This window comes from Egretta garzetta, unplaced genomic scaffold, assembly GCF_000687185.1.
Source record: "Egretta garzetta isolate BGI_Z169 unplaced genomic scaffold, ASM68718v1 scaffold498, whole genome shotgun sequence".
In the NCBI taxonomy this organism is placed as follows: Eukaryota; Metazoa; Chordata; class Aves; order Pelecaniformes; family Ardeidae; genus Egretta; species Egretta garzetta.
This window is the reverse complement of record NW_009260494.1, coordinates 400,014-405,783: the sequence shown is the minus strand read 5'-3', so window position 1 is coordinate 405,783 and position 5,770 is coordinate 400,014. Positions and strand designations below refer to the sequence as shown.

Genomic DNA, 5,770 nt, shown 5'->3' with positions numbered 1-5,770 from the left:
CAGGAATGCTTTTTTTTTTCCTTTCTTTTGCCATGTTCTTCTGCAGGGCTTGCAATGTCATTTTCATTCTTCATGTGTATTTCTGCACACATAGGATCCTGAATGCTTGTAATTCCTTCTTCATCATCACAGTTCAGTTACTTCGGTAAGCTCACTGCCTATTTCCAAAGTTCCTATGAGCAATAAACCTGTTTTAAAGGAGAAAAAAAAAAAGTCTTCAGAAGACAGGGTTTGATAAATTTCAAGATGTCTTTTTTTCCCTCTGTCTATATTGCATGAAGCATATTCTTGCTTAGAATCACAGAGGTGCTGGTTAAGAGAGCTTCATTAATACTTCTAAGAGGCAAGACATCGTTACCTGATAACTGAGGAAATGCCCAGGAAGAAATTAATTATTTTTGCAGTCAGTAAGTATTTTAGGGAGTGTGAGTGACATAACTCTTGGGAACGCATAGAGGATGCAACATTTCATTTCATCATCTATAAACTTATCCAGGCACAGAAAGGGATAGCACAGTCCAGTGGAACAAAAAATAGTTCTGTAAGCGCTGGAATTGGCAACCCCCACTCTGACGGCATGGGGCAGAATGCAATGGTCTTTGGGGCCCCCGCTTCTTCTTTTTAACTTGGTTGGAAAACCCTGCCGAGTTAGACGTGACTGAGGGACGGGGTGTGAAGGCAGGAACATCAGACAACATCAGCGTTGTCTCCTTAGGAAATGGGGTTAAAGATAATGGGGTCACACAATTAAAGTCTACAGCACAGAGATCTCTACAATAGGACCAAAATCCTGCAGGGACGACCTTACTTTTGTTGGTCTTCATGGCTTCTGAATGCTTGGTTTTGAAATCACTGTTCTAGAAAACAATTTTCTGTGCAATAACTGAGTGCATCTTCAAATGAAATTAAACATCTGAATACTCATTACTGCCATTTTGGTTGCAGTAATTTAATGCCGTAATAGTCATTGCAGGACATTGCTAATGAGAAGGCACAAACAAAGAACTGATTAGCTCCACATTAAGCTCTTCAGTTCTGCAAGAATGTTCTCGAGTAGCAATATTTAAGTCGCAATACTTGCTGGAATTTGTGCAATAAAGTACATATAGACAGCTAATACTAATCTTTATCGCTGTGTTGAAAGCACGAATTTGGAGACCTCTCCTCTCTTCTACCAGCATTAAAAAATAGAACAAGACTGAACTGTCATCCAGCTATGAATCCTGATGCCACGTAACTGAAAAACTCTTAGTTTGTGGATACGTGAAAAATCCTGCATTTCCCTTCGCTGTCGTTATCCCCTGCAAGGCCCAGACTGCAAATATGTTTTTCCTTTACTGCATCACTTTGCCTCATTGTTCCCTACTTTGTTCTTACTGGATTTACTTCCTTTTTTTCTTTTTAGCTGTTTGAGCCCTTCGTGCTCATTCGTACTTTCATGCTCTATTACACAGAACGAATCTTATTCTCGATTTTCAAGTCTTTTGTCCAATTATCTCTCTGTACCTGTAGAAGGGGAAAACAGCAGTGATAAAAACCTTTCGACTCTGTTGCAGTCCTCCTGCTTCTCCACCAAGGAAGATTGCTGTGATAACACTGAAGGTTAATTCTTGTTTGTGGAGAAAAGCTGGTTTGAATAAGTCAGAGGACTTTTGAGAGTGTTCTGAGCTCCTCTACTCTGCAGGTGCCAGCAGAGTTAACAGAGTCTTGGAGAAAGGAAAATAATTTCACAGACCATTAGGGCTGGTGGGAAGCAGCAGGATCAGGTTTTAATGAATGCAGGATCAAAAGCATCTTAAAGCAAACCAGCACTGAAAACAAGAGCAGGCTCATCAGGGAAGGCAGGAGATGCTTCTAACGAGAAACAAAGCACCAACTCAAAGACGTTAGGGAGTCACTTTCTCACAATAGTGCATTTTAAAGTATAATTTCCTCTTCTAAAAAATTAGCTTTGATACTTTTCCAATAGATGTAAAAATAGCACTATGAACAGATTCCCTGCAATTAAAATCTCCAAGTCAGAGTTTTTCCAAAGGAGGTCAAGATTTTTTAAACAATGTTTGTCTTCTCACAAATAAAAGTTTCTAACCGCAGCAACAGTGGCTAAGTTATCTTACAGTATTTTGAAGTCAGGAAAGCAAATTCTGAGAAGAAATACGCGTAGCGGTGAACTCGGACCTGAGAATGGTTTGTGTGTGGAAAAGGAGGCTATCCCAGCGCTAGCAGCAGGCGCTTGCGCGTAGCAGTGCCAATGGTCCTCGTGTTCCTACTGAATTCAGCGCTGTATGGATGTGGCGGCTGTGCTAGAGCAAATTCATCTTTTCGTGCTCCAGGGGACATAGGTGCTACGGATCCGAATGTAATGGAAGTAGGAGCTCATTGCTGAAGTGCTCAGACAATGATGGTTTTGAGCACATCCATAACCAGAAACTGGCGACGCTTACGTGAACCTTCAGATCAGAAAGGCAGTACCCGAAAAACATAGGTACCTGTAATTTTATACATGTGTTGAAAAGGATTTGTTTTCAGTCCCAGTTTTGAGCCTGGATGCCCCAAACCCACCTGATTCCTATACTCTTCTGGATTTCTGCTTTGAAAGTGGAAGCAACTGGTTTCCCAATTTTGTCTTTTTTTTTTTTTTTTTTATATGAATAAGCTACTTCTCTACGCTTCTAGAAGTTTTAAAAGATGGGTAGTACTCAGCTTACCCTCCTATTCCATGCAGCACTGACGATGAGTTCATCTCCAGTGATGGAGAAGGGGGGATACTGGACTCCCTCTAGCTCGGTACTCGCTATTCTGTTGCAAATTAAATTTTGAGGAAAAGGGTTGCAGAAGAAAAAGCTCGCCAGTCTCCTTTCCCTGGAGGATCCTCAGACTTACACAGTTCAAAGAAGCCAGTATCTCAGGAGCTTTTCCTTTCATTGCAAACCGTATCAGCACTTACTGTCCTCTAGTGTGCTCTGCTCGTGCCAAAGCTTAGACTCCTTTGACAAGATAAATAATAACGTAGGCTTTGTACTGGGCTAGGTGAGAGCGTGACATTGTCCAGAGGATGAGGTACCCTAGCAGAAGTCAGGCTGGAAGGATAACCTGTTGGATACTAGATTTTAAATTGGCCGTGACACAAATACTTCTATTTCACAATGAAACCATAAAAGTCTGTAATATCAAGATTCTTTTTCTGTCTTAAATTTAAAACAGACAAACGGTAGCCATGTCCTAGACCAAGCAATGGCTGTGACTGCACCACAGCGTTCCCTTTGCGTTACCTATGGAAAGCAAGCTACACCGGCGCCTTGCTGGCGTAGGCAGAGATGAATCAAGTAACTCGCGATGTTTGTGTGACTGTTGATATCTAAAAGCCTCATTAAGTCTCCCCAGTGATTGGGGATGGGTTTTGTTTAGGAGGGTTTTGTTTGTTTTTGTAACAAAGATAGCAAATACAGGAAATAATTAAATAACTGTGTTTTCATCCTCTCCCGATCATCAGGCGCCTATATGAGATTTTAATTAGTGCTGCATTTTCAATAACTCTGTATCCGTACGTGTTGCAGATTCTTTCCTGGATAACAGGGAGATAATTATGAGAATCCTGTTTTTCAGCCTCTCACTAAAGGGATGGCTGATATATTTAATCATGATGTAGAAATGCTGGCAGCTTTCTCCGAGTTCAGCCTCTCTCTAATTACATTTCTAGATTTTTAGTAAATTGAAAGGGAAAACGTAGGGACAAAATAATTAAAACCAAAGAGGAAGTGAATATTAAAAAGCAGGAGCTATTTAAAATTCTTGCACACAATCCTTCCAGGGACATCAGTTTAATCAATCAGCTTCATGTAAAAATCAACCTTACATACACACAAAAGCAGCACCTCCAAACCCGTACGTACAGTGGCGTTTACTGCTTCTTGCCATGCAGAAAAAAACCAGCCTGTCTTGGATTGTTCAGGTGATACTGAGAATTATACCCAACGTGAATGCATCTGACAGTTTGGGACTCTCAGATGCACACTGGTGTCAAAACACACCCCCTCCCAGCGCATCCCCCTGCAAACTGTCAAGGCTCAAGCAGTACCTGCACCTAGGAATTGCCCAGTCATTTTGTCACAGAATTGTATGAACGGCAGAAGGCAGGGTTTGTGAGGGGTGACAGTATTTCACTACTGTCTGCCACCAAGGAGGACAGAATTGACCCTAAATAACTTTTCCATACGGAGGAGAGGTGAAATTCAATCTTCATTTTTCACAGATACCCAATTTGTTTTTCCACTTCCTGGGAACAAGAGAATTTTGATCAGGAGAATGTTATAAAATGCAGAAGAGGTTGACCTCCCTACTGCTAGGTGACACATGGCCAGTGTTGAATTAAAGGGGACATTTCTCTTTGTTCTACCTAGAAACCCTTGTATCATGACTCCGCAGCCTAAGCACTCTAAAGCAGGAGGGGAGGTGGGACTCCCTTTGTTTTCTCTAAACTGGTACTGTAATTTCCTTTTGTACTTCAAGTGTAAGAGAATAAATACATCAGTAAAAATCCACAGTTTATATTGGGAATATAAAACCCAGGGTAACAGATAGGGTATGAAAATAAATTTCTAGGAGAAATGTGTAGCCAGAATAGAAACGCTAACACCAATTCTGTACTTCCCAAGAGGCGGTTTTATGGCATGTCTTCATTACAATGCAGCATTACCTGCTGTTTTGTCACCATGGGCAGCAGTTTGTGAAATGAAAGAATGAAGCAGGGTCCAAGAACTGGTCATGATTTGGATGAGATGCTTGCCAAGAAAACCCAGGATGCTGCAGACAATGCTAGCAGTAAACCAGGCAATATTCTTTTAATTTGAATTTCATTTAAATAAGTGTAGCTGTGATATGTATTATGTAACCTGGCTAACTTGGTCATTGGGGCGCTTTGCGTGTAAATTCACTGAGGCTGAAACTGGCAGGGAAGAAAGGCTAGCTCCAGATAAACTTCTCTACAAACATTTACATAATTAAGGACTACTAACAATGGAAGTTTCGCTTCCTCTGATTGCAAACCATTACAAATTAGAACAAGAGAAGAGTCTTCTATAAAAGAGATCTCCGGATCACAGGATAATTTCGGTGGAAGGGACTTCAGGGCATCATCTGGTCCAACCTGCTCAAAGCAGGGTCACTGACAAGATGTGACAAGGTTGCTCGAGGCTTTATTTAATCAGGCCTTGAAAACCTCCAACAGAGACTGCATAGGCTTCCTGGGCAACCTGTCCCAATGCTCATTGAATTTCTTGCATCCAGTCCAAATCTCTCTTCTTTTCACTTTTGTTTCACATCTTCCTGCCATGCACCCCTATGAAGCACCTGGCTCCATTTGCTTGATAACCCCCTTGTAGGTACTGGAAGGTCTACAAGGTCTCCCTTAAGCTCTTGATCTAGACCCCTGAGTAACAGACATAAAGCATGTTTGCTTTATAATCCCGTGCCTTGAAAAAAACCTCACCAGTCATCCTCAAACATGGCAAAAACTTCTCATTGTGCGGAGTGCGGTGAGCCATTCTTCACAAGCACTGGGGACCCCGCGCTGAAGAGGCCCACGATCCAGCCTGAAGCGAGAGAAGGGGGAAGAACCGTTTGTATGTCTGCTACACAACACTGAGCCGGACCCTCAAAGGAGCGGGGAGGAAAGGTGAAAGCAGGCCACGCCACAACAGCAAGAGAAACGTACACCCTCCCATCTCCCCTAACGCCTCCTCCGCGGGTGAAGAGGTTTCAGACGAAACCC

At 42.1% G+C, this 5,770-nt stretch overlaps 1 protein-coding gene across 1 annotated transcript in view; it reads left to right on the top strand.

The window, feature by feature from the left end:
- The window catches only part of LOC104131240 (speckle type BTB/POZ protein), a 34,331-nt gene that overhangs the window by 323 nt on the left and 28,238 nt on the right, over positions 1-5,770 (top strand). The window lies entirely within an intron of this gene.